The following is a 19,794-nucleotide window of genomic DNA, read 5'->3' as shown; positions in this document are numbered from 1 at the left end:
CAGACAGAGTTGGCAGCACTGTCTGAGCCCTTCAGTAAGGTCAGCTCGCTCGCCCCACTCCAAAATATCCCTGGGAGAGGGAAAGGGGAAGTACATTATACCTAATGATGCCTCGCCAAGAGTTGCTGAGTGTTGGGCATCGGGCGAGAGAACAGGGGGAGATATATGGCCAGGACCCAGGAGGTAAGAGAGAGAGGGGTGGTTTGGGGGGGGGTTGGTGAACCAGACTGTGAAGTATGTATGCAAACGAACCAGAGACTGACTGAAAATGGCGTTGGAAAGTGTTTGTATGAATGTTTTTGCATCAAAGCCACTGCCAATAATTTTTTTGAAAATATTCTCTGATTCATCAAAAACAGGTCGCTGATTTAGATGTAGACACTAATGTGGATACATTTGAAAACACATCTCTCATTGTCATGCAGCTGGCTCAGGTGAAATCCTAAGAGGGTTTTGTCTCTTTCTCTTTCAGAGAACCACACAAGGATTCAGTACGGATTTGAATGAGGCTTTCAATGCAGCAACCCAGGAGTCACTGTTTCGCAGGTAGGTCTAACCATTGCTGCAGCAATGATGGACAGTTGAATTTGAATCTTGTGGTGGTGGGAAAAGCTCTGAAACAACATTTTAGACCATCATGGGTTCTTGAAACTGGCCATTGAAACCCAGTCTAAAGTATTTATTTACAAAAGTCAAAGAAACTAGTAAATAAAATGTAAATGTGAAGTGTAAAAATATTGCATTGCAGGTTTTCCAGGCTCTTTGCAGCAGCTACCAAACTTATTTGCTGTTATCTGGTGTTTGATGAAAGGCTAATATCAGCTTCATATATTTGTTAAACACATGCATGTGCATGTATAGACAGACACACATCCACCAGTACACTCAAAGTCCTTCAAAGGAAACGACTAAATACATTGTTAATTGCCTTCCAGAAAGCCAGATATAAGCATTTTCTGGTCTGACCCCGCTATCAGCAGGACAACACAGTTTGTCAGCACCTCCAAAAACTGTTGCTGATCTGACACCGCTATGGTTAAAGTTTGGCAGGTTTAGGCACAAAAACCACTTGGTTGGGGAAAGATTGCGGTCATGGTTAAAAGAAACCAACATTGACTGTCGGTAAGAAACGGGAAGCAAACATTAGTCTGCTGTGTCAAAGTTAGACTTGTGGCTCTGTAACAATGTCATACTATTTCCTCTTTTGCTCCCAACTGAATGTAATTCCTGCAGCTTTGTTAGCTCAACGTAAACATGTGGTTTTTAGGCATTTGCTGAAATGACGGATGCTGACGTTTTTTAGGGAGGTCACTCGTTCACACTCATATGCACACAGCTGACTAAGAGAAGCTCAGCAGAGCTCCAACACGATTGAGATACATGAACAAAAATGAATATTTAATATTTAAGTGTTGATATTAATTATTCATAAAACTGGCACTTTGCAAATGGATTAAATTAATTATGTTGACAGAATTAGACTAGATTTGGAGGTTAATATAATAATGTTTGTATTATATTTGCTGTAATGGATTCAGAGCCATCTCCTATTAATTGGATTGATGACAGTTCAAAGCCACCAGGGTCATTTGTGCGACATCAAGGCTTTACATTAGTCACGTTGGATGAAGTGTGTGCACGACTTTTATAAGAGGAGAAGCCGGATAGAGTCTCCTTCTACTGTAGTCCAAAACTTGACACAACATGAACAAAACAGATAATAGAGGTTCAAAAGCATACAGTGTCAGGCATAGAACAAATTCTCCTTCATTTGCCCTTTGCTAATATCATAGATCCAGTTAATACCATTCTTTAACATTATACATTAGTTTTATAACCCAGTACTCTAATGTATCTCAACAAACTCTACAAATCCTTGCAACTTTTGATGACAGTAAAGATGTATGGATCCCCAAAACCAACAAAAGTAATTATTGTTATCATCTTGTCTGATAACACGATTAGTAGTCAAACAAGTCAAGTATATGACTGAACTTTTACTGATTTTCGTTGGTTCTGGCTTCATAAAGAAAAGCAACCACGATTGAAGTGCAGCAGCAAATCAGCAAGCCAGCAAGAATATGGGCTTCTGTCATAGAATCTCTGACAATATTTCAACAGACAATTGTCGTTACTGTTTTTTTTTTCCCCCAGTTGTGGCTTTTCAATGTGTTTGCAGCAATATTAAACCAGCATTTATTAGAGTAGATTTAACTTGGGAGTTGATTTTATCTCCAAATTAATCGAATTTTAATTACCAAATGAGAACAACAACCTGGTGACCTCCGTTGCATGTCGGCCCTCTCTCTCCCCTCATTTCTAAAGAAACAGAATTGAAAACAGCCGTGAGTAACATTGGCATCAAGTGGGAGGGTTTCTGTGCGTGTGTGTTTTGCTTGTGTGATGTAAGAACTTAGCAACATCCTCCAAGCTGTGAGCTGACCGGGGGGGGGGCTGTAGCAGTCACAGTATTAATTAGCCAGTTAGACGCCTCCTTCAACTTAGCAACAGCAAACTTGCATTGATTTTTATACTTGTTGTCTCTCTTTTATACATTTAACATTTGAACTTGAATCTACTGTATATAACTGCGTATTATTAATTGTTCATATTATTCCAACTCTTTCGATGTTTTGAAACCTTACTTTTTGTACATTCTTTATTTTGCTTTTGTACACTGCACTCAGAGAGCTGTAAACTTAGTTTGTGTAGTTAAAGTATGGTTAGACGGTTATATTGGTTTGCTGATAAAATGCGGTTGATATTGGCTGTTTGTTGAATATCAGCCAGTCATGAGCTGCGTAAAAACCTTTAAATTTTCACTTTCTATTTATTGATGAAATAGTTTATTGATTTATTTAAACAAACCCAGAAATGTGTCCCATTGTTGGTGTTTGGAGGTTTCCCCATCCTGACAAGAATTTAAATCTACAGGAAACTGTAAGTCTTTTTCAATATTTGCCACTAAATTGGGCAAATTTGCAAATGTAGAATATCAGCAGAAAGTACCAGCGATCAGCAGCTTCAATCCAAAGACATCAGCCCTTAAAAACTCCCATCAGTCAATCTCTAGTTTCAAGTGGTCCTGTCCCTCCTTCCAGCCCAGTGCCAACACGCTTCCTCGCCTTTAAAATCATATTACATTTGCTGAGGCTTGCGTATAAATTTTCCCTGCGTCTCATCAGGGCCCCCCGCTCAGTATGGCCTCTCCTCTGACTGATATTGGCTCATCATACTTAATCTAGGGTGAAATTTCCTAGTCTGTGCTAAATGACTTGCAGCCTTCACGAGAGAGGAGATATTTATTTTTCTCAGGGCTAATGACCTGTCCCCCGGACCCACCCACTGATGGTTATTTACTAGGGCCCAGATGCTTGGGCTCAAAATGAGTGGTAATGTCAGCGGGCGCCATCCTTCATCGGGCCGCCCCTGATTGAATCCGAGTGATCCCATTGACATTGACTCTGTGACTTTTAAGGCCATTACCTTCCACCGCCCACGATGATCACCTCATCATCGCTTCCGAGCTGACAGCTGATTAGCAACAAATTACTGACAGGAGAAGGCTCTGACACTGGCTGCAAGAGGTTGGAGAGTGTGTGTGTGTGTGTGTGTGTGTGTGTGTGTGTGTGCACAGAAGGGGGTGCCAAGGAGTTAGGGGCCTCCTCCTCCTCGCATACACACACACACACACACACACACACACACACACACACACACACACACACACAGAGTCAGACGCCCCGCATACACTCAAAGTAATAGCCGTGTCTATGATGCAGCGGTGCCCTCGCCACTAAGCTCATGGTAATGAAATAAGTGTGGAGGGAAAACGCCAGGGCTCATATGGTTAGCCTTCCTGCAACGAGTACACAAGCAGCTGCTCCTCATTGGTGTAGAGGGAGCACACTTTATTTCTGTGGCTTTCTGTTTGGGGCAGATGTGGTTGATCCATAAAGACACACTGTAGAAAGTGAGAGTTCACCACTACAGTTCTTTGACGTTTCAGTGGTAGACTGATGGGCACCTCTGAGTTCCACAACAGGAAAAAAAATCCCCAAAACTGCCTTTAGGTAGAATCAGGGGTTTATAACTCTTTGTGATGGTGATCCTCAAGGAACCTTGTGGGGTTCCCTATGGTTAAAGTTTAAATATCACCTAATTCCTCAAAGCTCTTTTACATTTTAAGGTGTAGCAAGCAGGTTCATTATATTATAAAAGATCCTACTCAAGCTGCTTTATCTAAAAAAAACAGCTAACATGGATCATGACAAGGGGAACATAAATTCATGAATTATGTTATAATATTGGTGAATAATAATGAATTATTATGTTAGCAATGTAATTCAATGAGTATTTCTGCAAAAAGCACAAATGTACAGGCGGTTTATTTACAAGTTCACCTGGAACCAAAGTTGCATATTTGTCTTTTTTTGTCTATCTGTATTTATAAAATGTATTGACTGATTGACTGATTTTATTTTATAACTGTGTCTGCTCAGCTCTGCATGTGCAAAGAGAAAAGCAAAAACAGTTGGGAAAATCCCATTAGCAAAGCAAATATTATTTATTTAGCACCTTTCAAAACAGTAGTTACAAAGTGCTTTACAGAACGGACGAAAGAAAAGAGGAAATAAAAGAGACGAACAAGAAATATTTAAAATCAAAGACAAAATGCAAACAACAAAATACATTAAAAAAATCATGAAACACTAACATGACATGTAAACTGATCTTCATGTGTAGATTTGGTGGAAGTACCCTTTAAAAGTCATGATTGACTGTAGTAAATGTCGACTAAGGACCACAAAACATACTCTTCCTTTTTAATATCAAAGGGCCCTTTGGGACACCCAGGGCCACAGTAGGGTCTTAATATAAGGTCATAGAGGTACTGTGATAATTATTATAAATAATAATAATAATAAAATAATTATTATTAGCAGTTCTCTTACCTTGGCTTTTACTTTCCTACTGTAAACTTAAAGCAAGACTATGTAACTTTTGCAGAACAGCAGCTACTGTGAACGTAGATTCTCTTGAGTCAGTTGCTTTAGTCATAAAAGTCACCAAACTGTCTCAGTAATGTCATTTACACAGCAATATCAGTGTAAAGTTAGCTAACATTCACGGACATTAGCCACCATAAGCTACTAATCATACCAGAACAAGTCAGGCTGTAGCAGCAAATCCCCTCAGTGTGTTTTATTTACAAATTCAACTTTTCATTATTTTATTATTGCTATACATCTTAAAACTGTCTTGATTCTATTTCCTTACAACAGGTCTCCAATTAAAAAAACTGTCTTGGCCTTAAGACTTTGTGCTTAATTAAAGACTATAATATTTTTTCAGTTAAGTTTGCGTTAACTAACAACCTGTCGTTCATGGACTGCTGGTTCATCTTTCAGCAACAATATTCTGATGTAAAGCCTTCAAGGATCCTCCAAAAAGCATTCAGCCCATCACAGACATCCACTTCCTCCTGAGGCACAAACAAACCTCCCTCGCCTCCTGGAGGAGCATCTGTCTGGGCTTCTAGCCCTCAAGGACCAGACAAGATGGCGGGAGATGAGCAGGGAGATGCTCCATTTGCTGCCAACAGGATCCATTTTTAATGCTTGGGGGCAATTTAAAGCCCCCCTTTTAATTACATATAGGTCCCAGCATACCAGGAGTCATGGATGGAGGGAATGGGAAGTGTTTGAGGGCTCACTGGCCTCGAAGGTGCTTTGGTTCTGGTCTGGGGACCTCAGTGAGATGCTGGAGTTGACGGCTGACCTCGGCACTGTGAGTTCTTTATGAAACTGAAAGTCCCAGAAGTGCCGGAGTGGAGGATGAAATGGTCTCCACTTGTGTCTCTGAGGGACAGAGACAGGACTGAACTGGCTGGAAAAGCACTTTCCTGCAGTTACAGAGGCAGAACATCTCACATACGTCCCACCGGTGGATCACCATGATGGGCCAAGACTGTAGTTATTGACACAGGTGGATTTTCATCTCTCAGGTGCTCACCTGAAGAGATCAGCGTGCAGTGAAGTGAAATACAGAGCTGAGGACCTGCTGAAGGTTTCAAACTAACAACTCATTGTGTAGGAAACAGAGGCAAGCTTAGAAGAACCAGAAACACTCTTCCCTCCCTCAGAATCTACTGCTCATGTGCCCTCGAGCATGGCACTTCAAACTGATCCAGTGGAACTGTTAACAGTAAGAGGACTGTGGTTGTCCTGGGCATAACAAATAAAGTTGAGTTTTCAGATAACGAAAGCTTTTGTGTCTCACCATGTAATCCCTGGGTTTGAACATTTCCCTTTTTAAAAACAGATCAAATTCTACTTCCAGGTAAAGTGCACTATTATTTTAAGCATAACAAGCCTCCAGGAGCAGCACTGGGCTGTGAGGTGATTTAGGCGTAGTGACCACAGTTGGTATTGCCGGATCACGTGACGGCCTCTCGTCTAAAATACACCGTCATTACGGAACTGCTGTAAAATGATGAATACATTTTTCTGAGCATCACAAACACTCCAAAATTACTCTTTGTATTATCAGAACTTGATCCATTCAGTCCAATAAAATTTGGAAAATCTAGAGCCCCATCATTAAATAATTTTATGTCACAAAGTCTCAGACGTGCATGCTCTCAATCGGACTCTAGTGCTCTTACGGGCCTGAAAAACTTTTTTGGCATATGCGCCCGTTGAGCAGCTTTTATTGGAATGAATGGTGTGTAACCACTGTGAAGACTTTGGATTATCTTTTTAGTTGAGAGTATCTTGGCTGTTTATCCTGGGTTTGTGTTGGGCAAAGGATATATTTCAGCCCTGTACGATGCGGCCCAAAAAGAAAAAAGCCCAAGCTGATATAACCCTAATGACGTTGTCAGGGTTATTTTCTCAGAATTGACAAATCTCCCCTCAGAACCATAGAAGACATCAAAAAATGAGTAGTACTCTTCATGTCAACATGCGATCAAATCTCCTTTAAAAGAAACTTCTGTGTTTTTTGTTTGTTTGTTTGCTTTTGTTGTTTTGTTTTGTTTTTACAAGGTGAAGATTATTTTTATAAAGTTTTAACCATTTATTTATTGATCGGTTTAATTGCTGAGATCTGTGGACATGGAACCAGCACAGCAACACAAACAATCTCACAGGTTGTTAAAAAAATATATTATCAAAACCACTGATTTGAAAGGTGAATGTGAAATTCATTGTCCTAGTCATTTATTGTGAAGATGTTCAACTTACCATACTTACCTACTGTAGCTGTATGTGCATGTAAGTTTTTTATTGCATCAGACAACTGCACAGACATTTCCGGTGTTTTCACCTTTGCTTTCCTTTCAAATAACTATTTTTTATATAATATGATGAATGGACTTGTTTACAACCTGTTTGGTCATCTTATGTGTCTCACCCTAATTAACTGCAAAGCCGCGATGTCTCCAAATCTCAGTAAATAAATTGCTAATCGTTATCAAAAACAAAAAGTTTTGAAGACAAATCTAAGAAAATAACCAGGTTGTAAAATGGCTGAATGTACCAAAGGACGATTGAGGCCAGAGAATTCTTCAGTGTGTGGTAGTTCATGTTTTTGCTGTGGCCAGAAGACCTTTTGAGTGCAGTGTCTGTTCAGCAGCATTATGCTTGGTGTCATACATCATCCTCTGTATTACACTGTCTCTCTGTTTGTCTGCTCCCTCCCCTCAGCCTGCTGTAGCTGAACTCTGGCCGCTGTGATGCATCATGGCCGCTGTTTCATCAGCAGGGGGGGTTGCGGGCCGAGGTTAGCCTGGGCTCAGACCCGGTCTTCTCAGTCTCTGGCCTCTGAGAACATCGGGGCGTTTAAGACAGTGATGAAGCCTTCCCTCTGGTGGATTGGGTCACATTGGCGTGTCTGTCACTTAGCCCGGCTGACTCTCCCCTCTCTATCTCTCTGTCTGCCTGTCAGGATGGCAGATGACAGCGGGGGCCACCAGGGATTCGCTGGCTCCCGGTGAAGCTCCATTTGCTGCCCTCCGTGGAGAATCCCCCCCACCAGCTGTATTTCAAGACCGTCGCACTGCTGTCACGGCAAAGACTCCGGCAACAAGGCGAGGCCTCTCCCATAAAACATCAAAAGCGTCCGCTGCAATGAAAACACAAGTGAGGGGGGCCTTGTCAATCTTTACAGCGCTTCTTCTAAGTGACTGTAGCCCACCGCCACTACACACAGCCTCCACGCTATTCATTCATTTTTCATGCTGCGCAGTCAGTGATCCAAAATGTGCCATCTATTCTGCAGCTGACATGTCCAAATGTCTGAGTTACTGTATAATGCCGCACATAACAGAGCTGTCCGTGAAAAGTTTTATGATATGGAAATATGTTAAGAGCCTCTGTGATGAATAGACATTATGGAGCCAGAAATAACACTAACACAATATCCGTGCCTGCTTTGTTGTAGACATTCAAAGCCTTTTTTACATGGCACTAATATTTGAGTGACTTGCCCTCATATTTCTATACATGAAATACATCTTTAATTGCTGTGCCAAACATTTGAAACCCATTTTTACTCCCTAGTGTACAACACTGAATCATTAAAGTGGTTGATAGGGTTTAGCAGCAGGGTATGTTCAAGTGTCCATGCACAGCAGTATTTACATACCAGAAACCAGTACAGGTGTGATACTAAGCACAGTCAAATTGTTCAGTGTGGGTTTGGGACAGCTTACCATAAGAGCAAATGTATTTCATATTTAAATTGAATTATGTGCAGTAACTGTGACAATGTGCAGTACCCATGGCAACTAAATTTGCATGTCACAGCTTTCTTTTAAAGGTACCCTGTGGAGTTTTCATGTAAATAAACAGTTGTTTTCAAGTTTTTTCTCACCAAAAACATTTTAACAACCTAACAGATTTCCTCCCTCATAAACCATATAGAAAGCAAATCTTTTAAATGTTTTTTGTAACCTACTTTGTTTATATCCATCTGTACTATCTAGCAGACTTCTTCTTCCTTGCCTTTGCCGGCACATTGCTATGTTTCTTGGCACCAACTGTTGATCGGTGGAATAATATGAAACCGTTGGCAGGACACGTACGTAACAGGGACCTTTTCGTAACAACATTGCTCCATAGCACTACTAGTGGTCAAAAACAAAAAGAGTACCTGGTGTAGCACAGGTAGGTTGGCTGTTTGCTGAAAACAACACATACTGTAGGTTTATGTTTATTATAAGTGGCCTCTGGGGGTCGTTTTTTCTCTGTAGCAAAGTCAGAAGTAGTGTGACGATGTTATACCACCTCAACAAATCTTAAGAGAGGAGGTGGTTATGGATGGTTGGATGTACAAAGTGTGTGACTTCAATCCTGGTTTGTGTCCTGTCTGAAACGTTGGTTTCTTTTAACCGCATTGTTTTGTTTGCCTAAACATAACCAGAGTAACCATATTGTCTTGGCTATGAACACTGTAAGTTTTACAGATTTGTGTGTCTTCATCCTCCCACCAATAGATAGGAGAACGCCAGATCAGAAAAAAGGCTCATGTGGTTACTTCAGATTTCACTGCAATGATGAGGACTTGTTGATTTGTGAGTATGAAGGCCTTCACACACACATACATGGTTGTCGTACTCACCATCACTGACAACATATATTCCTTAAATGCTAATCCTAACCATAAAGGCCCCATGAAATGACATCTATTCTGTACTTTCATCATGTGATGTTAACCGGTGTTTAAACAGGATGTTACATCAGTATATAACACTGTTAGGGATCCATGTAAAGGGAAAACCAATTGGATATCAGTTGTGGAGAAAAAGGCCATTTGATTTGAAAGAGCAGAGGAACAGAGTGCCTTAAAAATGCCTGATGTCTGTATTGGTTGGCGTTTTTGTTTAGGCATACATGTGCAGAATGAGGTCTTGTTTTCCAAGAGGTGACATTGTTCCAGCATGTTAGAGTGTCCATTTGAATGGGTCTTTAAACATCAACACTACATCAGCACTAAAACAGCCCTGTAAAGAACTGAGGGCCATCCAAAATATCCTCTTTAAGCAACAATGTCTTCACTAAGAAGGTCTACAAGAAAGTCATCCTGGTTCTCACAGAGATAGTACAGAAACACACACACACACACACAAACCACCCCCACAGAGATGAATCCTGTATGCATTATGTCCAGACTGACACGTAAAGAGGCCCTAGATTAACTGCTCCCCCCTCCAGACTTTTTTATCCCCTCCGTTCCAGGGACCACGCTCATTTACATAAACAGATAATACTTGATAAAAATTTCCATTAGACAAAGGTGAAATGGATCAATTTCTGCTGCCAAGATAAATCTCACGTTTTACACCGACAGGGTCATTACACAAGCCACATTTCAGGAATAATGTATTTAAAAAGTCCGCCGATAGCGGCCATTTCCCGCTTTCCAATTACCTTAAAGAAAAGCTTATTCTGTGGACAATAAAGCACATTACGGCACAATATGATACAGTCCATAAAGATCAGCGTGTTTGATGAGAGGTTAGCGAAAGCTCAGCATATTTCGGAGGGGATGTCACAACCCCGTGGTTATCGCTGACACCTCGCTGTGCTCGCCATGCAAATGTCCTATTATGCCCAGTCCAAATAGATTAAGAGGCCTGTTCAGAAATAAACAGTTTTTTAGCTGTATTTTTCTCTCTGCGGTGAAGGTGGGAAGAGAGAAAGATGGGAGGGGAAGAAGAGGGGTTGGTTGGTTGAGGAGGGGGTGGGTGAGGTGGATTGACAGGACAGCGAGGTGATGCCAGCGGTTCGGGGCAGGGAGAGAACGGAAAAACTCATTAGTTTGCTTCCACCCCAATTCGCCGCTCTGCCTTTGACCTTGAGACATCCACTCCCCTCCGTGCCCTGCCCACTCACCCCCACCCACACCCCCCCACACCTCCTATTTTAGGTGAATGCAGGGTTTGGATGGGCAGGGAGTCTCCGGACGAGGCTTCCTCCACGCTGCAGAATATTTCAACCTGTTTCCCACAAAAATCTACTTGTTTCCAAGAATTTTCTAGAAATTATTGTCTGAAACCTAAAAATAGATCACTACTAATAATACCTGAAACAGGTTCGTCTGCATTTGAAACAAGCTGAAATATTGAGCTTGAAGGTTCATTCTTGACCTCGGAAATAGCAGTTGACAAAAAAATGTCTTATCACAAGGTCCACGTCCTTGTTTTTTCCTAAGCTTTCAGCCACATCTTCCTCAGCTGATGGAGTTTGCTCAGTTTTCAGGGATGGTGTACCTGTCATGTGACCACCTGTTATCACATGACCAAAATTCCAGGTCATGTGACCATGGCAACTGCGCAGACTTTATTTACTGAGAAAGGCTAAAAGATGTGGCTGAAAGCTTCTGAAAACTAAGTGTGCGCACTAACTGCACTGGCAGACTTCTTTATTTGTTGTAGGAAAATACGGCTTTAAAGTGAAAATCACGATGTCCTCGGGGTTACTCTGCCTGGGCATGGAGTCTACTCGTTTATAACAGAAAGCCTTTGTTACAAACTGGAGGTGTGGAGTTTGAAAGACAGGAGCATTTACCAGACAGGGTGCAACGAAAGACGCTCTCAAGTTGCTTTATGGGAAATGTAGGATCTAGGGTTTCGGAGTTTGACCCATATCAGGGAAAAGTCAGGATATTTTGGCATTTGATTTTGACCCTTTTGTCTCTTGTGAGTCCCTCAACTTTATGGAAGTGCAATACCAAATCACTGGAGTTCCCCTTCAAGCAAAATGCATTCTTCATACTCTATGCTCGAGTACAATTTTGATTGCAGGACTGTTCATTTGAATGTACCATATTTACATTGTGGTATTTGAAAACATTTTTTCACCTGTTTTTTCTCTCATCTTTGTGAACAACTGAAACTATGTGAAGCACATGTTTCATCTCTGACCTGCACGGCATAGAGTTAATATAGCTGCCACAAACATACAAAACTAGATCCAAAGGCACTCAGCCTATATGCGAGTGGTGTTAAAATATTAAAATCTTCATCAGTGTTTCGAAAAGAAAGCCATTTGATTGCAAAGCTGGAACCTAACTTAAGTACATTTACTCAAGTACTGAATGTAAGTATTTATATGCTAAATACTAAATACTTCACCACCTGCACGATGAGTACTTACTTTTGTTACTTCAGGGACATTTTCTGCTAATACTTTTGCCCTTCTACTAAGTAAAGTTTTTACTTTAATATTTAATGGAGTAAATGTACATTGTCATAGTTCAGTTCAGTCAAAACCTGCAGCCAAATACTGTAACAGGTTTGAGTCAGTTTGTAGGTACACTAGTGTCCTTTATTATTGTTCACCTGGCCTTTTCGACACCACTGTCAGTTTGTATTGTTTAGTGATCGTTTACATCCTGGATTGAAGAACAAAATCAAAGTGAGATATGACCCCAGATTTGGAAATGATCGTGGATGTATTTGGTATGACCGCAGCCAGACAGATCCAGTGTGACCTCTCCTGGGGTGACAGGTTGAGGGCTAACCACCCCCACTGTCTCTCTCTCCTTTTCTCTCGGTCTGTGTGTGTGTGTGTGTTTTCTCTCTTCCTCTCCATTATAGGGACAGAACAACTCTTCTGCTGTGAACAAAGTGTCTCTCTTTTGTCCTGGCTGGAAAACCAAAATCTCCTCTCTGCCTCCAACCTGAGGACGCATGCTGAACTTCTGAGGTATTCATTTAGCATTTTCCCTGCGTGGCAGCATGTGCTGTAGACTCACAGGGTCGATATGCCTGCAGAGAGGAGGGAGGAAACAAAAGAAATCAGCCGCAGAGATCTTTTCTGTCCCACCAACCACCTCCCCCCTAACGCCAGGAGACATGAAACCCATTATCTTGATGGGATCAGGCAGCATCTATCTTAATATTGGATTGCATATGATGACAACGATGATCCTCGGAGCAACAGCTCGAGAGCTTCCTGGCGGCAGGTTTGGCACAAATCCCATGAGAAAAATCTTTTTTAAAAACCCACTTACAAAAAGGCTCGGCTTGTATCTCAATCTGCTTTAATCCAACTGTGAATTATTTATCAAACCAGATCTGTCCATCCACACATCCATTTTTCAGCATCTGCATGTCCCAATCCTGTCATTTCCTTAATCATAACTTCAATTATTGCCCTGATCTAATGCACTAACTTTTAATAAATCATACCAGTTGAAACAGCCCCCAAATGGTGTGTTATTTATTATTGGCCTGATGCAGGAGCCCGTTTTGGGGGTCTCATACACTTAAGCTCTTGCAGGAAGTTGATGTCTCTATGGAGGACCCAGACATAGATACCATAGCGCCACCTGCTGCCTTTAGAGGGAAGTAGAGAATTCCTTTTCCTCTCAGTCTCGTCTCTGATTCATTGCTCTGCAGCTGTGAGTCTTTTGTTGTAGCAGCACAGTGAAACAGCAAGTAACAACAGCTGGGTTTAGTCTGTGATTTACTGTACGTAAGTCACTTAGCTGCTCATTCACACATTTATTCTTGCTGAGATGGACATTGTTTGGGTGATTTTGGTTTTATTTTATTTGATTTTAAATGTAAAAAAGCACAGCATAAGTCAAATTAAAAACCCAAAATAAGGGGAGTCCATGTGGCCGAAGGGTTCAGGATGCTGACCATGTAAGATCTCCAGTTTGAGTCTGGCCACCTTTGCTACATGTCATTCCTCTTTTCTCTTTCCCCTCATCTTCTGTCAGCTCTCTACTGTTAACTAAAGGCAAAACATGCTTTAAGAAAATACAAAAAAAAGCATGTAAAACGGTAATGAAAATGATGTTATAAATGAAAAGAAATTGAAAAATTGCCATTATTCATGCTGTCAAATACAAGATGGACTTGTACTGCTCAGAGCTGACTGATGAAAAAAAAGATTGTGGTTAAGATTCTTTGAATTTTTGCATGTTTTTCATCTCGTCTTTTTATTTAGCCCCTCCACAATCTAACTGAAAAAGTACAAACAAACAAAAAACTTCAAATAAAATCAACTTTTTTACAGGTGCGCAAAATTACAAACGCTTCCTCATGACACATTTTGTTTTGAATTTTAAAATATTTTAATGATATAGTATATTGTACATCTGTAGAGGTGAAAAACTGAATCAAGAGCAGAATTACGTTGAACGAATAAATTCTAATGATGATGATATTTATCGTTATATCCTACGTGGCCACATACTGTTCGGTCAGTGTCTCCTCCTCACTGACAGACAGATTAGATTCATCAGTTTAATGTTTTGCAGCTCATGTTCAGTGGGTGGCCTTCTGCTGCTCTGCTGCTGTGTTGATGTCCACAGCAGGTACAGAGTGACCTCCACAGGATGCAAACTGAACTGCAGCCTGATGTCTGACAGTCAAGTCACATCTGAGAAACACCCAATGATCGTTGATGATTTCCAACAGTCGCTCATGTTCATTTATCTTTACTTTTTAGTTATTGCAAACAAAACTACAAGAATCAAAGAGTTGATACTCAGAAAATATCTTGTGTATTTAATGGATAAGATGGAGTGGCACTGAAGAGTCTGTTGAGTTGAACAAGTTTCTCTCTTTACTTTTAAGATACCCATCAGTTTAATTTTATTTCCAAGTTAGATTTACACAGCAATTAACGTCCACAAGTTTGATACATTTCACTGAAGAGGCTGTTTATTGCCGACACTCAGAAAGTTAGATTCTCATACTCATAAGTAATATCCAAATTAATTCTCTCTTCAGCAGCCAAGTGATAAATAAGAGACATTACAAATGACTGCAGTATTTTCCTCATGAATCTTCTTGTATAGTTTGACTAAATAGCTACAGAATTAAAAGGCTTTGACAGTGCAGCACAGTGGTGGTTTGATACTGAGGCATGTAGTGATGGAGCTGAGATACGCTGATGTGGTGACAGAATATAATACATTCCTGTGAGACTGGTGAACTCAGCATAAATGCCAAATGCAGATTTGTGACTCCAGTGCTAAATGGTAAAAGCTACATGCTAACATGCTTAGCATACACTATGTCTCTCAAATTAATTAAATAATATCTTGTAGCATCTGGTATGAATTTTGAGTAACAATCTCCTACGTTTTGTTCAAACATTTTGTTTATAACTACACAAGTAGGATTTTAAACTCTCAAGGCCGTGATTATAGAAATACTGATGTTATGAGTCCAAATTCTGCCGATACAACACCCAAGTCAAAAACTGACAATTAATTATTTTTTACATATTTCATTTATTAATTTACTGCTCAGTTATGATTGTCTAAATGCTATTTCAAAGCCTTCTCCACACCACTAGGAACATAATTTGGGTAGAGACACAGTTTATCGATTCATTTGGTTTGATTTAATTTAGTTTTACATTTTAAAGATATTGAGTTTTAGAAGGAACCGAAGATTTTATTTTTATCCTACACACCTGTCAGTAAGATGGTGTGCAAGAACTTTGTCGAAATGGTTACCTGTAAAAAAATATATATATATTAAGTCTAAAAAATATCAGAATGTCAATGCCTCCTCAGGGGAATTCACCTGAAATAGTTTCTGATTTGATATACTGATGGCTTTGTTTTGTAAATATATAAGTATGCATGCCATAAGATAAGCTATAGAGTAATAAAGCTGTAAATTGATTTTCATTTAACCTTCATTTAAGCAGGTAAGTCCATCAGAGGTCAGAGACCAAAATCAGACAAATCAGTACTAACTTTTTCAAAACAATACTAAAAACCAGACATAACAATACTAAAAAAAAAAGGCCAAAAAGAGCTAACAACAGAGACAGTGACCAATGGAGTCAGTTACCAGAGAAGTTATATTAGTCTTAGGCGAGAGTTAACAGTGTCCTCATTTTAATTTCCTTCTGCAGACTATTCCAGGTCGTAACAAGTGGAGCAGAAAACATGACAGCTTTCTATCCCATCTCTGTCTGAGCATTAGGGAAAGACAGCAAATATACGTCCTGTGATGTAAAGGTAATGTCTGACACAAACCTGCTACTGCAGTCACTTACAGCACTTTTGTCAAATGTATTTGCGCTGCAGGATTATGTGGCCTGAACCCAAAACAAGTTGTTTTAGGTGAGTTGTTATAAGAGGTAGATGAGTACAAGTAACAATCACAAAAAAAGCTTTTCTGGGTTATGAAAAATACACAATTACATTTTTTAAATCTAAATCTTCAAGAAAACCAATCTGCGTCCCATGTAACCCGGCAGAAAGAGGATAACTGCAACAGCGCATATGCAGGTCTAAGCTACAGTCAGTTGTATATTAAAGGGCCTATTTTGGTATTGTTCTGAAAATAAAATATAAAGTACCCTGCATACATACTGTCAAAAAGCTTAAACAGTTTCTCTGAGTGATGAGGATGGACTTAGAATTTCTGATCCATTAAGGATTAACAGGAAGTTTCGTCCAGCTGCAAAAAGTGCAACACGTCGCAGCAGTTGTTGCTGTTCGAAGGCATTAATCTCATTCCCAGCAGCAGCTAAATGTCCTAAAACAACCACCCAGCGCTCCTCCTTAATCCCTCCACTGTTGTAAAAATTGTTTTCGCTTTCCTTTGGAATCCCGGCAGGAATTACAAGACAGGGAACCAGATGTATCTTCTAAGACTAAAAAAAAGTAAAAGGAAGCGCAGAGATTAAGACTAATGCCTTTCAATATTGTTATACAGATGAAACTTTCCAAAAAAATAAAAGTACAAGGAGCAACAATGCCATTTCATTCCCAGAAAGAGCTCAGTGGCCCAGATGCTACGAGGATTCAGACATTAGTGCTGGAGCATTTGTTGATGCAACATTTCATTTTTTCCCGTTTGTGTCGCACTGCTCTACATATGGCCTCCAAGCAGAAAAGTAAAGTTGTTGTATGTTATTACTTGCCTAATAGCAGCTTGGTTTATATTTGATCTGTTTTTTATTTGATTATTTATGTGGACAATGCACATTAATCAACATGCACATTTTGGGAAACATCAACGTAAATGTTTCAGCTCAGCAGCTAATTTGCACCCGGAGTCCCAGCACAACAGAAACGAGACAAAACAAATGTTCAGAAACAATAAGAATAATAGAAAAATATTGTTTTTTTGGTCCAGATTATCTTAAACAATACAATCAAATAGTTATTTTAAAGAAAGTAGATACAATTCCTAATTTGAGACCAACATGATTACAAGTGCTTTTCAGACTGCCATCATTCAGATGTAAACTGAATCTATGCTGTGTAGTTGGCACTTTCTTAGCAACAACCCAAGGGACTCTGTAACAGTGTTTAAAATCTAAAATACATATCTTCCGACTGTCTTTGTTACTTCATTTAAAATTATTTTATGAGCCTCTATGGGCCTTTTCTTCAGCCGGGTACCATTTTACAAAAACTATGCAAATACGCATCACTCAGACATTGACATGATTGGACAAACACAAGACTAGCTGAGTGGGAAAACACGTAAACTGTAATTTCTCCTAAACTTTCCACCAATAATTGTTTTTGAATACCTACAAACTGTGGTTGAGAAACAGGAATCACAGTTACAGAATCAGGGTTAGAAGTCTAGGGAGGCGGTGATTCACATTATCTTCCAAATAATCCACCGAAACAGCAGAATCATTGTATACTTTTATGCCAGTGTCACCTGTTTTAAAAAAGTTGTTAACAAGTTTTTGTTTTAAGCCTCTAAACCAGTCCCCATAGTTCACTGATTGGGCTGACGTATCTGATCTGCTCCAGTTCATCAGCTCCTCATGGACATTGTGGTGAAAACTGAGCTTGTGAGATGTCTTTGAGAGGCTACATTCCTACATTTGTTTCGGTTGTTCAGCTTGTAGTAATGCTGATGATACGATGGGATGGTAGGTTAGAGGTTGGCTGTGCAGGTTTCATAGGTCACTTTTTAATTGAAACGATCATATGTAGTTTGTCTCTTCTTTTCACTATGAACCAGTTTTCTCTCATGAACTGTCACCACAGTGATGTTTAATTTTTCTGGCGGATCAGTGTAGTCACCCCTTAAAAATATTGCTTAACATTTGTTTCACGGATGAGACGTGATGGCCCTATGAGAACTTTATGAAGGGGTTCCTCAGGGAGCCTAACCAGGCTCCATTACAGTTTTGAACAGACTTACAAGATTCCTCCCCATGAAGCATTCATTTGACGATTTGGTGAAGTCTGGACATCTGGGATAAATCTGGGCTAAACACAGGTTTTTTTATTACTATGTTTCAATATTAAATAGGTCCTAACCACTTGTTGAAATATAGACACTGAAATGCTGTCATGTGTAATCTTTTCAACCAAATTTAGCTCAGTTTCAACCTAGTCTAGACTGTCTAGACTTTTTGAATTGCAAATCACTGCTAACTGGGTCAGTATGAATACAAATATTACATTTAGTGTCCACAATCTGCAGCAGAGATAAACCAGATTTTGCATGATTGTTTGGTTTTGTTTCTTCATGAAGAGCCTCTTTCTCAGGTTGGTTCTTTTCAGGAACATGTAAACAGAGTATTTTCACACTCCCTCCCTCCGTGACAGTCTGACTTCACCCCCCGCTCTGTGGGAAGAGCAAAGAGCTGTCCCCGGCACTTTGTGTCAAGGCCTGAAGCACGGTCAGCCAGAGACATCCAGACGTCCTCGATGTGAAGAGAAGAGAATGGGAGAGGAAGAGAAACTCTGTGTGACACGGAGGGGGAGGCGGGGGGGAGGAAAAGGCGAGGCCGCCTCAGACGACTGCCGAGCTGCATCCAAGTGTCAGTGTCCCAAAATAGTGGCGAGCAACGACCAGACTGAAGACACCAAACAAACAACAGCTCTCAGATCAAGTAAACATCGGCTAACACACAAGACACGACAAACTGTGAAGCCTCCCTCTGTCTTCCGGTCTCGTTAATCAGAGCTGCGGAGAAAGCAATCGGAGGGGACACCCGTCCTATTAGAGGAGGCTGCAGCCGTCTCTCCCCTCCTCTGACCGGCGTCCTCGCAAACACTTTGCCTTCGAAAAAACGTTGACAAGCTCCCTCTGTGCGGTGCTGTGTGGACACAGAGGACAGAGTCTCGTCTCCAGCAGATGTCTTGTGGCGCAGACTATAAATAAAGCCAATGAGACCAGCCGGCCGCTGACGAGCACAAGCCGCCGCGAGGCCGTGTGAGCTTTGCAAAGGGCCTGTCTAGCCTTGGCACGGCAGGCGGGCCAACATTTGGCGGGCCCTGTGTCGAAGCCTGTGATGCCTATGAGCTTTGTGTTCAGGGTTTGAGAGGAAAATAAAGATTCTAGCCCCTAGATTTGAGGTTATCAAAGTTTTCCATGCACGGGCAAGTGGGAGAGGAAATGGTGGAAGCTGAGGTGCACAAAAGAAGCTTGGTAGAGAGGCGCCTGAGGAAACAAAAACATGGATGCAGTGGAAAACATGTCATGCATTGTTAATTTCTCCTCTGTGCAGTAACATATAGTCAATTTAGCATGGGTTTGACATCAGTGAGAAGAACTATAACATCTAATGTATTTAATGTGCCATTAAACAGTCAGAGAGGAGCGCACCAGTGTAGCCTTGTGTTTCATTGATGACCCTGACAATCCCAAAGGACATTGGTAGCCCGGGGGCCTGTCTGTCTCTATTTAAACCAGTCTAACAGCGCCTTGTTTGGAAAGGAGAGACTTTCACTTGCCAAGACAGTGTAGGCACCCTCAATTAAGATGTAATGCAGTGCCATTTTATTGCACATTTCATTGTAGGACGGATCCGCAGTTAGCGCTTTATGAAA

At 40.7% G+C, this 19,794-nt stretch overlaps 1 long non-coding RNA gene across 3 annotated transcripts in view; it reads left to right on the top strand.

Annotated features, from left to right (window-relative positions):
• Nucleotides 1-19,569, top strand: part of LOC122875766 — a 35,457-nt gene extending 15,888 nt beyond the window's left edge. Inside the window, exons 2-7 of one of the 3 annotated variants that reach the window (XR_006377907.1) lie at nucleotides 473-546; nucleotides 7,951-8,144; nucleotides 9,500-9,577; nucleotides 12,605-12,972; nucleotides 15,894-15,999; nucleotides 18,568-19,569. This is a non-coding gene — a long non-coding RNA (uncharacterized LOC122875766). Of the gene's footprint in view, nucleotides 1-472; nucleotides 547-7,950; nucleotides 8,145-9,499; nucleotides 9,578-12,604; nucleotides 14,058-15,893 lie in introns of those variants that run through there. The other 2 variants (XR_006377906.1, XR_006377908.1) reach the window with 2 other exon arrangements.
• The last annotated feature ends 225 nt before the right edge of the window (nucleotides 19,570-19,794 follow it).

Source organism: Siniperca chuatsi, linkage group LG5 (assembly GCF_020085105.1).
Source record: "Siniperca chuatsi isolate FFG_IHB_CAS linkage group LG5, ASM2008510v1, whole genome shotgun sequence".
NCBI classification, from domain to species: Eukaryota; Metazoa; Chordata; class Actinopteri; order Centrarchiformes; family Sinipercidae; genus Siniperca; species Siniperca chuatsi.
Note: the sequence above shows the minus strand (reverse complement) of the source record. Positions and strands in the feature narration are given on the sequence as shown.